This window comes from Podarcis filfolensis (assembly GCF_964270895.1).
Source record: "Podarcis filfolensis genome assembly, chromosome: 2".
NCBI classification, from domain to species: Eukaryota; Metazoa; Chordata; class Lepidosauria; order Squamata; family Lacertidae; genus Podarcis; species Podarcis filfolensis.
In genome coordinates, this window is record NC_139605.1 from 101,437,826 (window position 1) to 101,458,766 (window position 20,941).

A 20,941-nucleotide genomic window follows, 5' to 3' on the forward strand; every position below is an offset into this window, starting at 1 on the left:
CTGAATCGTGTGGTCGGTGCTCAATCCTGGTAGCTGTCTTCCTGCCCTTTATAGAATACACATTATTATTATTATTATTTATCCCACTTATACACCACCCTATACCCGGAGGTCTCAGGGCAGTTCACAACAAGACCACAAAATATAAAATCAAACCAAAAGCAGTAACCCAATAACTCCCGCCCCCAAAAAGCCACATTTTAAAAGGGTGTTGGATGTCAATAAGATCAACCTAAGGCCTGGTTAAAAAGGAATGTTTTTGCCTGGTGCCTAAAGGCAGAGCAACTGTAATGTAGTAGTGTACAGTGGTACCTCGGGTTACAGATGCTTCAGGTTACAGACGTTTCAGGTTACAGATGCTTCAGGTTAACGACTCCACTAACCCAGAAATAGTATCTTGGGTTAAGAACTTTGCTTCAGGATGAGAACAGAAATTGTGTGGCAGTGGTGCAGCAGCAGCAGGAGGAGACCCCATTGGTGCTTCAGGTTAAGAACGGTTTCAGGTTAAGAACGGACCTCCGGAACGAATTAAGTTCTTTACCCGAGGTACCACTGTATTAGTGAGCTCAGTATGTTTTTTGCCCATCCTAGATTCTAAGGGCAGGGGGAAATGGAATATTTCTGTAAGCCAGCCCAGTTCCCAGTGTTCTCGACAGTTCTCAACACCAGTCAAGCTATTGTGACGAAGAATCAAAATCCTGAATGGGGCTATGCAAAGAGGAGTAGGCTTGCTGCTTAGTAGCAAGAGATCAGGTTTAGCCCCACCCTGTGGTGTATCGCTTACCTTCCCCCATATAAAGCACTGCCAGGGCCGGCCAGCCCATGAGGCAGACTGAGACAGCTACCTCAGGCGGTAGAATCCAAGGGGCGGTGCTGCAAAAGGCACCCTGCCTGCTGTCCCACCACTGCTGGATAAGTGAAGAGAAGCGGCAGTTGTGGGTTCCATCAAGAACTTGCCGGAAGCAGCAGCTGCTTCTTGCTTCTCTGGTGCTACTGTGGATGTCCTGCCCACCTGCTGTGGCTGTGGCAGCGGCTTTGGGGTTCTGATGAGATCTGGCAAGAGCCCTGTAAAAACTCACAAGAGCCCTGCAAGATCTTGCTGGGCTCTCACGAGATCTTGACAGAACATGGAAGCTACACCTCAGCGTGACTTCAGTAAGCAAGGCTTCATTGCGTGTGTGTGTGCTCATGTTTCCCATTTTGCCTCAGGCGGCGAAATGGGATGAGCCACCCCTGAGTACTGCCCTTAGGAACGCAGTTGTGTTGAGGGCAAAACCTGCTCACAAAAAATACTGCAGCCCCACAGGGTACAATATCTAAGCAGCCCCTGCAAGCATAGACAGGCACACAGCAAATTACCTATAAGACATGGCTTCCGTGTGGCATGCCCTGGTGTGTCTTGCAGCATGAACTTAATCTCCCCACCAGCCTTTGGAGGATTTAACAAAACTGGGCTACATTGCAGGGTGGTTGGAAAACACCCTCTCTGCTCAAGCGCCATCTCTGCACTATTAACAGTGGGCTACACGGGTGGTGCTGTGGGTTAAACCACAGAGCCTAGGACTTGCTGATCAGAAGGTCGGCAGTTCGAATCCCCGCAACGGGGTGAGCTCCCGTTGCTCGGTCCCTGCTCCTGCCCACCTAGCAGTTCGAAAACACGTCAAAGTGCAAGTAGATAAATAGGTACCGCTCCAGCGGGAAGGTAAGCGGCGTTTCCGTGCACTGCTCTGGTTCGCCAGAAGCGGCTTAGTCATGCTGGCCACATGACCCGGAAGCTGTACGCCGGCTCCCTCAGCCAGTAAAGCGAGATGAGCGCCGCAACCCCAGAGTCAGCCACGACTGGACCTAATGGTCAGGGGTCCCTTTACCCTTACTTACTTTGAAGATCAAACCTATCCATTCTTAAGGAAATCAGCCCTGAGTGCTCACTGGAAGGACAGATCCTGAAGCTGAGGCTCCAGTACTTTGGCCACCTCATGTGAAGAGAAGACTTCCTGGAAAAGACTGTGATGTTGGGAAAGATTGAAGACACAAGGAGAAGTGGACAACAGAGGACGAGATGGTTGGACAATGTTCTCAAAGCTACCAGCATGAGTTTGACCAAACTGCGGGAGGCAGTGGAAGACAGGAGTGCCTGGCGTGCTCTGGTCCATGGGGTCACAAAGAGTCGGACATGACTAAATGACTAAACAACAACAACAACTTTGCAGAGCTGTTGTAAGCCACAGTCTTTTGACAACAGCTCACATCTCCACCCCAATAATACAGAGGTCACCATGAAGGGTTGTAATTGCATTGTTGTTGGTAAGGCTTTTAAATATATAATTTTATTACCTTTTCTGGAATAAGGTTGAGAGTGCCTGCAAATTAAAACTCATGTAGGCCAGCTCCTTATCGGTGGGGAACCTGTGGCTTGTATTTCCAAAACTTTTTGTGTGTGTACACACACCAGCTGTGGCTTTGTTACCTACGGGGTTCAAATCCATCGTGTCAAATTGCAGCAGTGCCGTTAAGACGTAGCATTTCGCTTCTGCAGGCAGCGGTGAAGCATTTCACTTCTCTAGGCAAGTCGCTGGGTAGCTTGTCAGCCACGGCAAGGGCAGATCATGAATAATGAAGCCAATGCATTTTGAGCCATTGTTTTATTAAAAAGACTTGGAGCGACTAATTTGTCAGATCCGAGGAAACTGCTCATTACCCCACATCTTTGGATGAGTTTCCCCTTTTTTATTTTTGTCCTGGGAAATCTCTGCTCTGCTGACTGGTATTGAAAGCTACAAAACTATATATTTATCTTCTGCGCGGCCTCTCCATTGCTGTTTAATAAATAAAGGCTCTTGCCTACATCCCTCATGCAGTTGCCAAGGCTGCTGAACTATCTGCCTCTGTAGCCTCAGCTATTCAGACTCTGGAAATGGGAGTGCTTTCAAATGAACAAGACTCTTAATTCCAGAATAACCAGAGACTCAGTCCCTCAAAATTGAATACATAAGCCCCCACAGCTTATCAGAAGCCGGATCCTGGCCTGCATCCTGCTTTGGCAAATGGGCATGCAGGCTGGGACTTGGGCTGTGCCAGGGGGCAGAGCTGACAGAGTGGGAAGGCTTCCATTGGGTCCGCCCCCTGACCATTTAAGCAGCCCACACCTGGGGCACTACGTGTTTGTTCCTTCGTCGGATTTCTCCACCCACTCGCCCTCAGTTTAAGCTGATAGTCAAGGGCCTTGCTGTGGCTAGGGTGGTCGCTGTTTTTATGGGGCCAGGTAGGAATTTGTCCACCGGGCAAATTGGCTCTGACCTGGTGGTTTTTTGCCTACCTCACAGCAATCGTCACAACTGGGTTGGGCATTAGGGCAATCCTTTGTCTTGGATGGAGGGGAGGTTGTAGTCTCCACGTGCCCCTCCAAACACTGGGGTATCTCATCAAAGGGATCCGGGGGGAGTGGCCATGTCCGCATGCCCAGGCGGGGCCAGGGCCAAAGGCACTCTCTGTCAGGAGCTCATCCTACACTCGAGTAGGACCCTGGCAGAGACACATGCCCGACTGCTATGTTCTCTCCCTCCTGGTCGTTTGTTTGGAAGCTTCAAAAGCTTTCTTCTGCCCGAACATCACAGCGACCGATGCAAACAGACACCGGCACACTTAGGGATCCGCAGTCACCGCAGCTTGCATAACAGACCTCAGCAACTCAGCATTTTGGCTAATCTACTTTATTTACATATAAACACACACAGAGCACTGCAACATGGCTCCCTCTCTCTCTAGCATCAGACAGCAAAGAGAAAGAACAAAGGACAATAGTCCCACTTCACGGAACACAGTAATGCAGACATCCTGTCTCCGTCACTTCCCACTTTGTGGAGTTAAAACATACACCGTCATGTGATAGACAAAAATCCCATGACTGCAATCATGGTGCAGGAATTCTAACATCCTCCCAGTCAACGGTCCCTGCGGGGGTCACCCTATTTGATGTAAATCTTAGGGACCCCTGCCTGAATTGACCTATGCGTCACTTCCGGTGGGCTGGCCAGAAATATTTCGATTGCTCCATGCCCAAGCCAAACCCCCTAGTGCTGATGTTGATATGCTTGCAAGTGAAAGTATTGTGCTGAAAAGTAAGAGCAGGACCCAATTAATTCTCATGAGGTTAAGCACATTCTACCCTGATACAGTGGTACCTCGGGTTAAGTACTTAATTCATTCCGGAGGTCCGTTCTTAACCTGAAACTGTTCTTCACCTGAAGCACCACTTCAGCTAATGGGGCCTCCTGCTGCCGCCGTGCCGCTGGAACACGATTTCTGTTCTTATCCTGAAGCAAAGTTCTTAACCCAAGGTACTATTTCTTGGTTAGCGGAGTCTGTAACCTGAAGCATATGTAACCTGAAGCGTATGTAACCCGAAGCGTATGTAGCCCGAGGTACCACTGTATAATTTGTGTATATGCTATCCCTGATGTTTCCTGTCGTCAGTGCTATAGAGGTTCCAGAACTCGCCATGAACTCCTCCCTCATTCTCTTAGAATGGAAAATTCTAAGAAGTTCTGGAACTGAGTTCCGGCAAGTTCCAGCTGGAAAAAAGTCCTGCCTGCCATTTAAGCGCTCAATAAGCACATAAACGGGACAAGTTTCCCTCATTTTTCCCACTGCACATTCTCTGCTTTCCAACTGCACAATTTCCCCCCAGCTGCATATATTTTTTAATCCAACTGCACACTCAGCCATGCTACCACTTGACTCAAATAACACTCCACATGCCAGTTTGACTCCAGGACAAGGGTCAAGTGTACCCTTGGCACAAAATCCACTTCTGAAGGAGAAAAGGGGGGCAGCGTTGAAGGGAAGAAGCAAAGGGAGAAGGGGGAGCTGAAACTCGTGGTTAAATTTATTTTGAAATGAAAAAATGGGGGAAAAGGAATTCATCAATATGCAAGTTTTATATCCAATGTATTCATCCTGGGATAATTCCTTTTTACGGAAGCTCTCGGATTTTACCTCTCGCTTCTGCATTCAGATAATTGGAAACCTGAATCACTCTGAAAAGTTGGGAGCTTCAAAACATGCCAGTCCAGATGGCAGGCTACTATGCCTGTAAGCTAAAGTGAGAGAGAGCAGGGAATCTTTTTTTAACCACCACCACAATACTGAAATGCAAATATATCTACTTCAGTACACAAATTGCCCTTTAAAAATGTGGGTGATTTGGGGGGGTGGTTATTGGGTGGTTGTTGTTGTTGTTGCTTTGATTGCGCATTTTGTGGTCTTATTCTGTAAACCACCCTGAGACCTCTGGGTAAAAAAAAGGTAAAGGACCCCTGACAGTTATGTCCAGTCGCGAACGACTCTGGGGTTGCGGTGCTCATCTTGCTTTACTGGCCGAGGGAGCCGACGTTTGTCCATAGTTTTTCCGGGTCATGTGGCCAGCATGACTAAGCCGCTTCTGGCAAAACCAGAGCAGCACATGGAAACGCCGTTTACCTTCCCGCCAGAGTGGTACCTATTTATCTACTTGCACTCTGGGTATAGGGTGGTATATAAATTCAATAAAATAAATAAATAAACTGTGACAAAGGTTACCATGAAATACTGTGGTGTCCTCCAACTTGGACAGCTTTAGCAGGGGATTAGACAAACTCATGGAGGATAAGGCTAGTCATGAATGCTGTATCAGGTGGGCCTTTGGCGTGATCCAGAAGGGCTTTCCTATGTCCTTGTGACAAAATAAATGTAAGCCAACTTGGATCAGAGAACAGTTAACAGATATGGAGTCATAACCCCAAAGACCTATGAAGTAGAGGACAATATGGTTACTTTTCTAACCCAGGAAGCATGCCCTCCCAAGAATCATAGGATTTCTTCTTAGGTGTATATTTCAAAAATGGTAGATTACAGAGCGGAAATCTCCATTCAGTGGTGCCACTAGGGAATTTTAGATTCTAGAATTAATGGTCTAACTGAAATTGTTAAACAAGCAATTAACATTCCCGCCCCAAACAATTGTAATCCCTTTTTTCATAACTGCTTTGACATTCCTAATATGTCAGAGCAAAGAAGAAACCAAGTGTTTTGCCAGCCAAGTGCATTTTTGCAACGTAGACCGCCATTTTGCTTTTCTCTGCCTTCATCCTCTCCATTGCTTTCAGCAACTTGTTCTTACAAATCTGCTTCCCACCTAAGGGTTAAATCAGTCACAGTGATCTGGATCTCAGTCTGCCTGGCTTCATGTTGCATGCTAATCTTGATATTCAAAAGCTCCACAAATTCAGAAGTTCGTGGGAACAGCTTTAAACTTAGTTGGTCACAGATGGGTTAGTGTGCTTTCTCCCTCACTCGGAGTTCTAGTGAAGAACTTGTGCCTTTCATGTGCAATCATTCTTCTGGGTGCGCAGGGTGTTTCAAATTTATTATCAAAACTTAAACATTCACTTATTATCAGGTTGTATTCAAGCTGAACTGTTTCTTGATGTGTGGAGGAAGCTTCATTCCAAACCAGAACCACTTCAGCTCCTGTTGGCTCCCCCCACCCACCACCATTTTAGGTTTTTATTTTAAGTGCCAGCAATCTGGTTCCATCCCAGTTCAAGCAGAGCACATCCCTTTTGTACAGACCCAGCCTGTCCTAAATTGCTCCCCAGTGCCTATCTGCTCCAAACTCTGCCTCCCAACATTATTGGCTCTCCAAACATTGAGACTACGTAATGGCACCCGTCCAGCTGGCCCTAATAATAATAATAATAATAATAATAATAATAATAATAATATATTTATACCCCGCCCTTCCCGGTTCAGAAAACCGGGCTCAGGGCGGCTAACAACAAATTTAAAGCACTTAATTGATGCAACAAAAAACAGCTTAAAATACAGTATAAAACATGCATAACAATAAATTCAGAATTCAGAAATCAATTTGGGGTGGGGGGAATCCATCCAATAAACATTAGATGATCACCAGGGCTAGCTGGCTAAATTAGTCCTATTTGGGCCGGAGAGGAGGAATTCCTCTTTCAGAGGAAGCTACCTTGGAGGTTCTAGCTTTTAGCACCCTACCTGGCAACCTAAATTTTGCTTCCAGGACCATCCACTCTGAGCTTCCTTGATGCCTGGGAGGCAGGGTTTTGGTTTTTTTCAGCTGGAAGTCACTGGAACTCAGTTCCATCACCTTTCAGCCAGTGTGGTGTAGTGGTTAAGAGCGGTAGTCTCGTAATCTGGGGAACCAGGTTCGTGTCCCCGCTCCTCCACATGCAGCTGCTGGGTGACCTTGGGCCAGTCACACTTCTCTGAAGTCTCTCAGCCCCACTCACCTCACAGAGTGTTTGTTGTGGGGGAGGAAGGGAAAGGGGAATGTTAACCGCTTTGAGACTCCCTCAGGTAGTGATAAAGCGGGATATCAAATCCAAACTCCTCCTCCTCCTCTTCTTCTTCTTCTTCTTCTCAGGTGGGTGCCACTCCCATTGTAGGAGAACAAGTTCATGATGAGTCCTGGAACCTCTTTTTCTAGAAAAATAGCACTGCTGGGTGGTCAGGAGGAGGTTGAAGTAAGGACCGCAGGAGTTAAGTGAGTGGCATAATCTCCCTAAAAACCCTAGTACTTCAAGACTCCCATAAAAGTGCCTGGCTTAAAACCGTCTATCAAAAACTTCACTCTTGTGGCCTATCCCCACAACACTTACTCACTATGGGCCCTACTAAAGCAAACAGTCTAATTGGTCAACGTCTAAAAGATATCGAGCATCAGAACAACCTGGCCACTATAAGGAAATTCTGCCCTTGGTAGGTTCATTTTCCACCTCTCCATTTTGATTCTCTGGCCCCATATCTGCACAAACTTATTATCCCAAAATACAGATGTGCTTTTACACTTGCAAGACTGGATGTTTTGCCATCTGCAGTACTTGAGGGTCGATTCCAAAAAATCCTGCCTGAGAAACGTCTTTGCTCCCTGTGGAGACGGTAGCACCGAAACAGCAGCACACGTCCTCCTGTCTTGCACTTTCTACAAAGACCTGAGGAACGAGATCTTCACCCCACTCGTACTAACCATCCCAGGGCGCTCAACCATGCCACAATGTCCTTTCTTCTGTCAGATCAAAATAAGCAGATAACAGCAAAGGTTGCTAGGTTCATAGCAGGGGCAATCAGAATAAGGGCCACCAACTGACTGCTGATTCAGGACTTTAAATTGTGCTCTTATATCAAATTTCCTTTTCTGCGTATACTGTAATGTTTTGCTGTTGCTATGGCCATTGGCTAATGCGAATAAAGTTTTATCTTTATCTTTAATCTCCCTAGAAAAGGGACCCCCTGGACACAAAACTCTATGGTGTGAAAGAGTGCGTCGCTCACATCATTTCTTTAGGGTGCAGCCTCAAACTCACTGAAGGACTCTTGCCCCAGATAGAGAGCTGAAATATCTAGAGCTCTCCCTGGACACAACTCCTGATCTTGGATGTAGCTAATATTGTACGCTGATAGTGAAGTTCCCTGGACTGGTTGATGTATGCTTGAATGGCATTTGTTTCTCTTCATCACTGCATTATTCAACACTGCATGATTCACTATTGTTTGCATGTTTGTTTGTTTCATTGATGCATCACCTCCCATGAGGCATCCTGGAGAAAATATACAAAGTCATAAAACATATATAGAATAGCTGCATATATAAAATCAATTAAAACGTCGAGCCAGTACTTTGTAGTTCTTTTAGAGCTGTGCTGTATTTTTGTCCTTCCAGGCTGTGATATTTTACGTTTTACACTTTGTATTCTTTTTTCCAAGTTTGTACCTCTTAACAAAATCAATTTAAAAAATATTAAAATTAGCTTGGGGCAATTAAAACACTTGCATCTATAAAAAACTTTCTTTTTAAAAGCCATAAAAACAACAATGGCACACAGAGAAAATCAATACGGATACCAATTAAGATAAAGATTTCCATTTAAAAGACTTGTTGAAAGAGGAACGTCATTGTTGTTTAATCGTTTAGTCGTGTCTGTCTCTTCGTAACCCATGGACCAGAGCATGCCAGGCACTCCTGTCTTCACTGCCTCCCACAGATTGGTCAAACTCATGCTGATAGCTTCGAGAACACTGTCCCACCATCTCGTCCTCTCTCGTCCCCTTCTCCTTGGGCCCTCCATCTTTCCCAACATCAGGGTCTTTTCCAGGGAGTCTTCTCTTCTCATGAGGTGGCCAAAGTATTGGAGCCTCAGCTTCAGGATCTGTCCTTCCAGTGAGCACTCAGGGCTGATTTCCCTTAGGAATGGAGAAGTTTGATCTTCTTGCAGTCCATGGGACTCTCAAGAGTCTCCTTCAGCACCATAATTCAAAAGCATCAATTCTTTGGCAATCAGCCTTCTTTATGGTCCAGCTCTCACTTCCAGGAACGTCCTTAGCAGGGACCAAAAATCAAACAAAAAGGCTGTGCCTGTCCAATATATAGGGGGTTCCAATGAGCAGGTATCGCCACACTAAAGGCCTGATTCTAGCTAGCATCATGAAGAACTGACATACAGTGGTACCTCTGGTTACGAACTTAATTCGTTCCAGAGGTCCGTTCTTAAGCTGAAACCGTTCTTATCCTGAGGCGCGCTTTCGCTAATGGGGCCTCCCGCTGAGCACACACCTTCGTCGCACGGTTTCCGTTCACATCCTGGGGCAAAATTCGCAACCAGGAGCAGCTACTTTTGGGTTAGCGGAGCTTGTAACCTGAAGTCTTCATAACCAGAGGTACCACTGTATTGACAGAATGGTATCTGCAGCATGCTCACTCCTGCAGAATGTAGGGACTGGTTGGCTATGTAAGGGCTGAGGCGATCCAAGTCCCAAGCTATATAGGACTTTGTACAGCAATACCAACACCTTTAAGCTACCCTGGTAGTTAATTGACAGGCAGTGCAATCAACGTGTCAATTGCTGCCGTTGAAAAGTGTTGTGTATAAGGTGTGGCACGCGGTGTTTTGTCTCTGTCTGTTTACTCACCTGTGCAAATCATCACTTGACAACACAGTCTCAAATGATGGACATGCAAGCAGAAAGGTTGTAAAAGGTAAAGGGACCCCTGACCATTAGGTCCAGTCGTGGCCGACTCTGGGGTTGTGGCGCTCATCTCGCTTTATTGGCCGAGGGAGCCGGCGTACAGCTTCTGGGTCATGTGGCCAGCATGACTAAGCTGCTTCTGGCGAACCAGAGCAGTGCACGGAAACGCCGTTTACCTTCCCACCGGAGCGGTACCTATTTATCTACTTACACTTTGACGTCCTTTCGAACTGCTAGGTTGGCAGGAGCAGGGACCGAGCAACGGGAGCTCACCCCATCGCGGGGATTCGAACCACCAAACTTCTGATCAGCAAGTCCTAGGCTCTGTGGTTTAACCCACAGCGCCACCCGTGTCCCAGAAAGGTTGTAATCCCTGCTTAATTACTACCACCCCAAGCTTTAGTAATGTCCCAAAGTTGCAAAGGACCTGGATAGATTTTGGAAGCTGACTATGCCTTGTAACGAATTTTCAGCCATTTGTGTAAGCCTTCAACTGCGGAGCACGACCACAATTCTAGCATATTTTTGATTATCATAACCACACACACACACAGGGCATGTTTCATCCAAGGTTAGAGAGAGCTAGTTCTCATTCCCTTAACTTCTATTAGAGAGTTAAACATGTGCTTTGAGTATCCTATTGGAATGAAAGGGATTTCTAACTGGCATGAATCATAACTTCGATTCTGTTATTTATTTTTTAAATACGTCTATAGTTTAAATTTTATTTGTTTGTTTGGTATACTGCCCCACTTGCTAGATCTCAGAGTGGTTCCCTGTCGTTTTTTCTTAAAGAGCTTTCACAGATGGGGGCGGGGGCGGGATTTAAAAATGGAAATGTACTAATTTCTTAACAACAACAACAAAGAGAGAGTTCCAGCGGTGGTTGGTTAGGTTAGGATCTCCCATTAAGGACCCTGCTGGTTCCGACCATGTTGACCCTCAGTGAGGCACTTCCTGGATCTGATGGGGCGGGCGGCAGATGACTTTTAGATGTTGCAGGGCATTCTCCATCAGCCTGCCGGTTATTCCAGGGGGTGGCAAGAGGAGGAGACCGGGGGGGGGGGTCTCCCCGCCCCGTCCGGCATCCTTGAGCCTGTTCCAGCCTCCGTCTTCTTCTCCCCTCCGTTCTCTCTGCGTGGAAGCGAGCCCTCGAGCTTTCTGGCTGCTGTAACTCAGCAGCGATGCCCAGGACTCCCCTCCCCTCCGCGTCCTGGGTGCAGCTGCCAAAGAGGCTGCCCAGCCGAGGGAAGCCTTTGTGATTTGGGGAGGGGGGGTCTCTGCAGCAACACTCCCCGCTGCCACCAGCTCCTCCTGCCGGCACGCCGCCTTCGCGCCTCTTCTCCTCTAGGGGGCCCCCCTCCCTCCCGCGCTGGCCGCCCCTCGAAGCAACGCCCCGAGGGGAGGCGGGCGAGCGAGGGATAAAAAGCGCGGCGCTGGAGCAGCGCGGAACTCTGCGCGCCCTTCCAGCGCTCCAGTTAGAGACCCTCGCAGCCGCGCGCCCCAGTTCCACTGCCTCGGATCGGAGCGTCGCCACCCCACAACCTAGGGGAAAGGGGAGCATCTAAAGTGTGGTGAGCTCGGGTCCTTTGCAAAGGGGAGCTCCGGAGTCACCTGGCGCCCAAAGGTAAGAGCGACTCCCTCTTTGAATTGGCGAGGAAGGGAGGAGGGTGGCAGCCGATGCGTCCTAGGGAGAGCGCGGGGTGCAGGGCGAAGAAAGCTCGGGGCTCTGCTGCTTTGGAGGTGGGGGTCGCAAGACGTTTGTGGGGAGGTGTTCATTGTGCCCTGGCCATGTGCCGATCAGCAAAGAGGACTCTGCGTTTTGTGTGTGAGAAAGAGACCGATTCTGGACTCCTGGGCTCGTGCGCAACTTTGACTCCCAGAGCCGCGCTTTGGGTGCCCTCGGTGTTCCCTTGGATGTGGGGATATTCCAGACAACCACCGTTACCCTTGGAGGCTGGAGGCTGTCCCGGGATGAGACCTGGCGACAGTGGAGCGGCGCGGCGTGTCACGGGGACCCCGAGGACTCGATGCAGGCGGTTGTCGCTTTTATTGGCGCATCTGCGGAAGGACAGGGTGGGTGGCATGCCTGGGTAGTCGAGAACCTCTCTTTCCTCCCTGATCCACACACGGTTCACCCTGTAATGCTTGGCAACTCTTGGGTTTAGCTGAACGTGTGAGCGGTCTCCACTGACCTGCACTTGAAGCGATGTGAAAGTTCTGCCTGCGCTTGTGAACCTGGGAGGCTGGTTCAGGTGCGCAAGCCACCGCCTGATGTTTCACTTCTTGGGTAACTGCGACTTAGCTGTGGGTAGTGGTGGGGGCTGTGGAATGGTGGACTCCGGAAGGCAGAGGCAAAGCTGTTTCTTCTCCCACTCCGTCTGTGGCACTCCAATAAGAAAAGCTGCGCTCCACTCACCAGCTATCGGTCTCTGAATAGGGATGGAGTCTGGAATCCCTGCAGTTTTTCACAAGTGGTGGCCTTTGAACCTTGACCTCAGCTGGGTCCCTTGCATGGGTGTAGCCAGGGGTGCAGGGATGAGCAGCTGCCCCGCCCACTGAATCAAGTAATAGAAATACTTAACTAACTGACTAATCAGGTCGATTCTGCACCCCCTCCCCCGACAAAAGTCCTACCCCCAAAAAATCAAATCCTAGCTGTGCCCATGGTCCCTTGGAAAGCTCTCGCCCCGTGGCAGGGGAGATGGACTGCTAATAAAGGACAACAGGAGAAGCTTCTATACATAAGTTTGTTTCAGGTGAGATGGCAAAAGCAGCACTTGCATTTAGCATCAGCCATCCTGGGAATGAATGCAGAGTTATTCCACTTTCACAGGAGCCACGCCTGAGAGAGAGACTTCCCAAGAGTAGTTTTGTTTGCTTGTTTAATAGTTTACTAGATTTATGTCCCGCCTTTTAGGCAGCTTGCTACCTAAGCCATATATTAAGATTCCAGTTATTGAAATAGTAACATAACATCAAAACATTGCATGTAACAGCGGCAGGTCAGCGTCTACAACAGCGCAGCTCCATAACACCACCTGAATGCAGACCACCAGAAGAAAAAGTCTTTATGGTTTTCCAAATGGTCACGTAGAACATCCCCTGTGTAGGACTGAGAGAGACGCCTGCTTGAGACTCTGGAGACCGTGTAGACCAGGGTTTCCCAAACTTGGGTCTCCTGCTGTTTTTGCACTACAACTCGTATCATCCCTAGCCAGTAGGACCAGTGTTCAGGGATGATGGGAACTGTAGTCCGAAAACAGCTGGAGACCCAACTTTGAGAAACCCTGGTGTAGACAATACTGAATGAGATACACCAATGTAACGTAGTTTCCTGTGTTCCAAAACAAGGTATCTCCCTGGATGATGGTGTTCAAGAAATGTGGGGCCACCACAAGAAAGACTCTGTCCCTGGTGCTCACCAGTTTAACAACTCTCACCAGTGGAACACAAAGCAGGGGCCTCAGATGCCAATCTTACAAGTAGGGCAGGGTGCAGATACAGTCATACCTCGTGTTGCGTTAGGTTCATGTTGCGTCTTTTCAGCTTGCGAACACGACAAACCCGGAAGTGTATATTTCCAGGTTTCGCCGCACGCGCAGAAGCGTTCTGCACGCTTCGCGCATGTGCAGAAGCGCTCTATCACGCTCTGCTCGTACACAGAAGTGCCACTCTAGTTGCGGACTTTTCAGGGTGCGAACAGCACCCCGGAACGGATTGTGTCTGCAATTCGAGGTACCACTGTAGCTTCCTCAGATAGCCAAGCCAGGCTTTAAATCAGCACCTTGTGCTGGGCCCAGAAATAAACAGGCAGCCGATCTAACTGGTGTATAATAGCATGTGATCCAAACACCTGTTTCCTAAAAGTGTGCTAACTGCCATATTCTGTAAGTTTCCAAACCGTTGTTGTGAAGGTGCTTCCAAAGGAAAGCAGAGAGGATCTCCACTGGCCCAGACTGTGCCTCGTATGGGGGGGGGGGGGCCAACTGGTAGGGTAGAACAGTCCTGAGTTCAACAAATAGCATTGCCTCAAATAGCATTCCTGCTCCCCATTATTAGGAGTTTTGCTTATGAGGGCTGCTTCAAACTTCTTATGTTTATGTGAATGTGGGCAACTCACAGGTTCAATGGATGCATGCCCTGCACACGTGCATTGTGCCCAAACTAGGGGGAAAATGGCAAAACAGCCCTAAAAGAGTCCAGAAAGGGCAAAAAACAAAAGAAAAATACACAGAAACAGTGCCTAGCAATCCCACAAGCCTTTGCAAGTTCAATCCCAGGAGCCCTTGCACTGACCATTGAAGCCTGTGGAGAATTGAAATTTTGAGCTTGGAAATTTGGAGGGTAGTGATTGTGGTGGAGTTTGGCATCTCACAGTGGTGTAGCGTGGGTTGTCAGCACCCGGGGCAAGGCAAGTAATTTGCACCCCTAACCCGTGGATTTGCACCCCCTAACCCGTGGATTTGCGCCCCCTAACCCTAACCCCCAGATGTTGCGCCCTGTGCGGCCGGCCCCCCCTGCACCCCCCACGCTACGCCACTGGCATCTCATAAGTGCTGCTGGTTTCTTAAAGAGTTTTTCCAGGGTTTCCAGAGGTTTGGAGGGTGTTTGCAGCCTTTTCCAATGATGTTTCAGATATACAGTGGTACCTTGGGTTACAGACGCTTCAGGGTACAGACTCCGCTAACCCAGAAATAGTACCTCGGGTTAAGAACTTTGCTTCAGGATGAGAATAGAAATCGTGCGGCGGTGGTAGCGAGAGGCCCCATTAGCTTAAATGGTACCTCAGGCTAAGAACAGTTTCAGGTTAAGAACAGACCTCCAGAACGAATTAAGTTCTTAACCCGAGGTACCACTGTTTGTGATTTCATTTAAACACGCGGGGCTTCGGAACGTAACCCCTGCGTAAATTTGGGAACTGCCTGCCTCTAGTTGCCACATTGTTTGCTCATTTATATACCAAAAAATTATTCCTTGAATATCAAAGGTTTTCTTAGTATTAGCATATGGGTTGCTGGGGTGGGTGGCAGTGAACTACTCCTGACACCTTTTTGTTACACCAAACACGAGAAAATGTACTTTCACATGTAGGAGAATGATATTTTGGATTATAAATCTGCTAAGAGCCATAAAAATAAACTACCACTGGTACGTGACTAGTTTAGAGGAATGAAGCATTTTTTTTTTATCCCCAGAAAGGATAAAATTAGCATAGTACAAATTTAGGAACATTGGCAATTAGCTGATTGTTTTTTGAATAATGGCCCTTAAATCAATGTAATGTTGGAATGAAAAGTTTTGTGACCTACTATTCTGACCCAAACAGAGGCATGATCCATCCAGTTAAGTACTTCAGAGTGGAAGGTGTGCTCAATGGGGCTTACTCCTCGGTAAGCCAGCATAGGATTTCAACTTTAAACTCCCATTGAGTTTGATGGGGAAATTGAGCTTAAATTTCTCCTACTTACAACCTGCATTTGAGGTTCATTAAGACTGCAGCTGGGACGCGGGTGGTGCTGTGGGTTAAATCACAGAGCCTAGGGCTTGCCAATCAGAAGGTCGGCAGTTCGAATCCCCGTGATGGGGTGAGCTCCCATTGCTCGGTCCCTGCTCCTGCCAACCTAGCAGTTCGAAAGCACGTCAAAGAGCAAGTAGATAAATAGGTACCACTCTGGCGGGAAGGTAAACGGCATTTCCGTGCACTGCTCTGGTTCGCCAGAAGCAGCTTAGTCATGCTGGCCACATGACCTGGAAGCTGTACGCCGGTTCCCTCGGCCAATAAAGCAAGATGAGCGCCGCAACCCCAGAGTCAGTCACAACTGGACCTAATGGTCAGGGGTCCCTTTACCTTTACGGCTGCAGCTCTCTACATGCTTACCTGGAAGGAACTCTCATTGAATTCAATAGACCTCACATCTGATAGGCTCACTTTTCTCGGCATAATCCCCGTTAACTACTGAATTACTCACTTCCGTGTGAACATACATAGGATTATGCTGTTTTTGGATGAGGAAATTTAAAATATTTCTGTACCTTTAGATCTCACCTCTCTTCGTTCGTGGGACCCAAGCTGTATTGGGAATAGCAACTCTCAGCGCCATTAACAAGCTCCATCTCCCAGAATTCTTTGGGGGAAGCCATGGATGTCAAAAGTGTACCATAGTGCTTTAATGAAGTGGTGGCCAAACTTGGCCCTCCAGCCGTTTTGGGACTACAACTCCCATCATCCCTAGCTAACAGGACCAGTGGTCAGGGATGATGGGCATTGAGGTCCCAAAACAGCTGGAGGGCCAAGTGTGGCCATGCCTGGCTTTAATGTATGCTATCAGTGGCCTTAGCCTTAGACAGGTGTAGACGAATACTAACCAGTAAGCAGTGGCCTCGTGTAGGGAGGGCCAGAGGGGTGGGGGAGGGGGGCCAGATGCATGGGGGTGCATTTTGCTCCTCCCCACCCTGCCAGCCCCATGTTGCTGCGCCCCTACCTGCCTGCAGCCCTTGGCAGGTGCAACACACATGTGTCCAAGGAGCACATGTGAGGATGCAACAGGGACGCACCCTTCCTGTTCATGGCGCATGCCTGTTGCATAGAACTCATGCAGCCCTGCAGCATCGCGGGGCTGGCAGGGCTGTGTGAGTGCGCCCTTCAGGTGTGTATGCCTGTTTGTGCCCGCCAAGGGTCACAGGCAGGTAGGGGCACAGCGCAGCCCTGCACCTGGGCACACGCCAGGCACAAGCCATGCACACTACGCCTTTGACAATACGGCAGTCGAAAGGTTGGTTGCTAGTCATTGCTGCCAGTACAGTGGTACCTCGGGTTAAGAACTTAATTTGTTCCGGAGGTCCGTTCTTAACCTGAAGCACCACTTTAGCTAATGGGGCCTCCTGCTGCCGCCACACAATTTCTGTTCTCATTCTGAAGCAAAGTTCTTAACCTGAGGTAATATTTCTGGGTTAGCGGAGTCTGTAACCTGAAGCATATGTAACCTGAAGCGTATGTAACCTGAGGTACCACTGTAGTCACTTAGCGCTGTTTCTGCCACCGGCAAGGTTTGCTGTGATTGCTTCTACGTTCCTTGCTTACACAGGTGTGTGTACATGTGCAGTTGTAAATATCTGCTCATCTTTATACAGAATAATAGGAAAAGCTGTACTGAGGCACGAGCAGCTGGGCGCGGGGGGGGGGGGGCAGGGGAGCGCCCCGCCCCCAGCACCATCGGGGAGGGGGTACTATTGCGGCCACCCCCCCAGACACGCACCACGCACCTGCCACCATGCCGGGTGCCACGGCCCCGCAGGCAGCACGCCACGTCCCTGCGGGTGGCACTGTTGGGATACTGCTGGGGAGACGGGGGAATCAGGCAGGCCCCCAGCTGGCTCCAGCCACCGGCCGGCAGCCGGATGATCACTGGTCTCCCTTGGAACAGCATCAGTCAATCAGCGACACGAGCCTCAGATACGTTTAGAGACCCATGCATGCTCTATCAGCAGAGTGAATAAATCTTCTCACAGCAGAAGAGGCGGACAGAGCCATGTGTAAGCAGTATTTTACAGCTTTTTATTCAGCAGCAGGAACAAAGGAAAAAACATGTCTGCTTCCCTTCGTCTCCAGCAAAACAGCAGAAAGCAAAAGCAATATACAAACGGAAGTTCCCAGCAGACCGTGCTGGAAGTAAACAGGCATGTGACACACAACAGTCATGCCTGTACCCTTTTAAGGTGGAACGGAACTATATCCTAACAGGCACGCCATGCCCCCAGGACGCACGCCAGCCATGCCCGTGGGTTGCTGGAACTGCTTGGTGGGCCGTAGGTGTGGGGACACTTGGTCCAGCTGCCTGGGAAGAAAAGCTTGGGCAGCACTGGGACATCTGTCAAGGGCCTCTTGTCCATTGCTTTCGCTGCACGCTTAGACTAGTATCCCAGCCTTCCCAGCCCACCATTGCTTCAGATTCAGAACCTCTACGAAACGTTCCTCCTGGATAAGGCTCTTCAAACTGCCTGGGCAACTTCTCCGATGATATCAGCCTGCAAAATGGATGAGTTTGCTTTCTTTCCCAGAACAAAACAAAACCCCATTCATCACACTTGGCACTCCTTGGCGCTCTATCGCAACGCCGGTTTGAACGTGCTGGTGTTGCAAGGCGCAAGGTGTCCGCTTATGTGTTTGCCATTCCCCACCCCTCCCAGAGAGAAAAGCATTTTCAGCTGCATTCGCAAGGTTAGCAGGCTGACTTCTCACACATCGGTTCCACTGCTTTTTAAAATTTTATTATTATTACTGATTTTATAATATCAGCATTGACAAAGCAAAACCTAGCACATGTGTCATTTCAAATATGTTAGATGTGCAGGTTGTTTGAGGTTTTGTCCATTGCAGACCTATGCCCTTCCTCTATAATAGGGTTTCCAAAACTTGGGTCTCCTGCTGTTTTGGACTACAATTCCCATCATCCCTGACCAATGGTCCTGCTAGCTAGAGATGATAGGAGTTGTAGTCCAAAAAGAGCTGGAGTTCAAAAACAGCTCTATAATTTATTTATTCATTTATTTCATTTATTTCATTTCTATACCGCTTTATATTTTTAAGAAAAATCTCAAAGCGGTTTATGGCATATTAAAACATCAATAAAACAAGCCAGAATCAAACATTTCTGAAGAAAGTCAAATATAGAGTATACAGTCAAAGCAACATATAGTCATACCTCATGTTACGTCCGCTTCATGTTACGTCCTTTCAGGTTACGTCCCGTGGCGACCCAGAAGTACCGGTAAGGGTTCCTTCTGGGTTTCGCCGCTCGCGCATGCGCAGAAGTGCAAAATGACATCACGCGCATGCACAGAAGCAGCGAATCGCAAGCCGCGCAGACGCGCCGCTGCGGGTTGTTCTCTTTTCATGTTGCAAATGGGTACCACTGTAATTAACAGAAAACTGAAATATTATCTTAGATTTCAAAACAAAACATTACAAAGGAGGTCAACTACAGAATACATATTTAAAACAAAGCTAACCAAAAAAAAAATCTTAAACATTTCAGAAAGAAAAACAACATTACTAAATGAAGTCAAATATAAAATACACATTTAAAACAGCATAATTAACAAAAGAATAAAACATTGTCATAAGGTGACACGGCTGTTTGGCAGGCACAAAAAGATGGGGCAAAAGAATCCCATAGTTAGGGTTTATTGTCAGGCATAGCGATGTTCCCCTGGTCTCACCAAAAGCCCCTTTAGTAGAGCTGGCGAGTCTGGGCCTCGCCCCCTAGGCCAGGTGGAAAGGGCCTTGCAGGGAGTGGCCTTCACGACTCACAGCCAGGCGATACAAGAACATAAGAAGACCCCTGGTGGATCAGGCCACTGAACCATGTAGTCCAGCTTCTTGGTTTCACAGTGGCCAACCAGATGCCTATGGGGAAACTTACAAACAGGACCCAAGCCCCAGAGCACTCTCCCCTCCTGTGGTTTCTGCCAGCTGGTCTGCAGAAGCATCGCCATTGTTGGCGAGTAGCCTTTTGTGGCCCTCTCCTCCATGAAATGGGACGCGGGTGGCGCTGTGGGTTAAACCACAAGAGCCTAGGACTTGCCGATCAGAAGGTCAGTGGTTCGAATCCCTGCGAGGGAGTGAGCTCCCGTTGCTCGGTCCCTGCTCCTGCCAACCTAGCAGTTCAAAAGCACGCCAATGCAAGTAGATAAATAGGTACCGCTCCAGCGGGAAGGTAAACGGCGTTTCCGTGCGCAGCTCTGGTTCGCCAGAAGCGGCTTAGTCATGCTGGCCACATGACCCAGAAGCTGTACGCCGGCTCCCTTGGCCAATAAAGCGAGATGAGCGCCATAAACTCAGAGTCCGCCACGATTGGACCTAATGGTCAGGGTTCCCTTTACCTTTACCTCCATGAAATGGTTCCTTTTAGACGTGCCTTAGTCCTTAATTCCACTGCTTCTAACAAACGGTATCTAAAAGAAATGTGTTAAATGAGATTTCTTGCAGTACAGGTTGGAATTGTTTTTCTTTTATTTCTGTTCATTCTGTTAAGTGCCCTGGGCTCCTTTGGGAGGGAAGAGTCCTTGAGAAATGTAATAACAATAAAATGATAAATCTTGTACAGAACAGATGCTCATTGGGAGCGCAGTGGTTTTCACCTCTGTCTGCCTCCCACAATATATACTTGCATATCTATGTTCAGAGACCCTCCAAGTGCCCCTATTTTCCAGGGACAGTCTCAGTTTTACAAAAGCCGTCCCAGTTTCTGATTTGATTCCGGAGTATCCCACTTTTCCTTAGGATTTCCCCATTTTCACCGGAGAAATGGAGTCATGTGAACCCCAAGTCAAGGAGATAAACTATACAACCTTTAGAAGACATATAAAGGCAGCCCTGTACAGTGGTACCTCGGGTTACATACGCTTCAGGTTACACACGCTTCAGGTTACAGACTCCACTAACCCAGAAATAGTACCTTGGGTTAAGAACTTTGCTTCAGGATGAGAACAGAAATTGTGCTCTGGCGATGTGGCAGCAGCAGGAGGCCCCATTAGCTAAAGTAGTGCTTCAGGTTAAGAACGGACCTCTGGAACGAATTAAGTACTTAACCCGAGGTACCACTGTATAGGGAAGTGTTTTGAGGGAGTTTTTTAAATATTAAATGTTCTATATCAAACCAAATTACATAAATTCCAAATTACACAGCCGAATTTTAAATTTTTGTTGGGGGTACCCATATTTCAAGTTCCGAAGGAGATCCAATCAACTTCTTGCTTCTTACTGCTGTTTTAATGTCCACAAATCTAACCTTATGATGTTCACAGTACTATCCAGTCCTTTCTTATTGTTTTTCCACATCTCTTGTTGTTATTTTCATATATTTTTCCTTTCTTTTTGTGACCTCTGATAGTCTCCACAAGC

General features: G+C 48.0%; 2 protein-coding genes across 3 annotated transcripts in view; one reads left to right on the forward strand and one right to left on the reverse strand.

Moving 5' to 3' along the window:
- APOH (apolipoprotein H) overlaps positions 1-20,941 on the reverse strand; it is a 351,268-nt gene that overhangs the window by 263,960 nt on the left and 66,367 nt on the right. The window lies entirely within an intron of this gene.
- Positions 1-20,941, forward strand: part of CACNG5 (calcium voltage-gated channel auxiliary subunit gamma 5) — a 63,072-nt gene that overhangs the window by 4,534 nt on the left and 37,597 nt on the right. The window contains exon 1 of one of the 2 annotated variants that reach the window (XM_083598979.1): positions 10,925-11,662. The exons of the other annotated variant lie outside the window; for it this stretch is intronic. The gene's annotated coding sequence lies outside the window, so the exon portion shown is untranslated. Of the gene's footprint in view, positions 1-10,924; positions 11,663-20,941 lie in introns of those variants that run through there. 2 annotated transcript variants of the gene reach the window in all.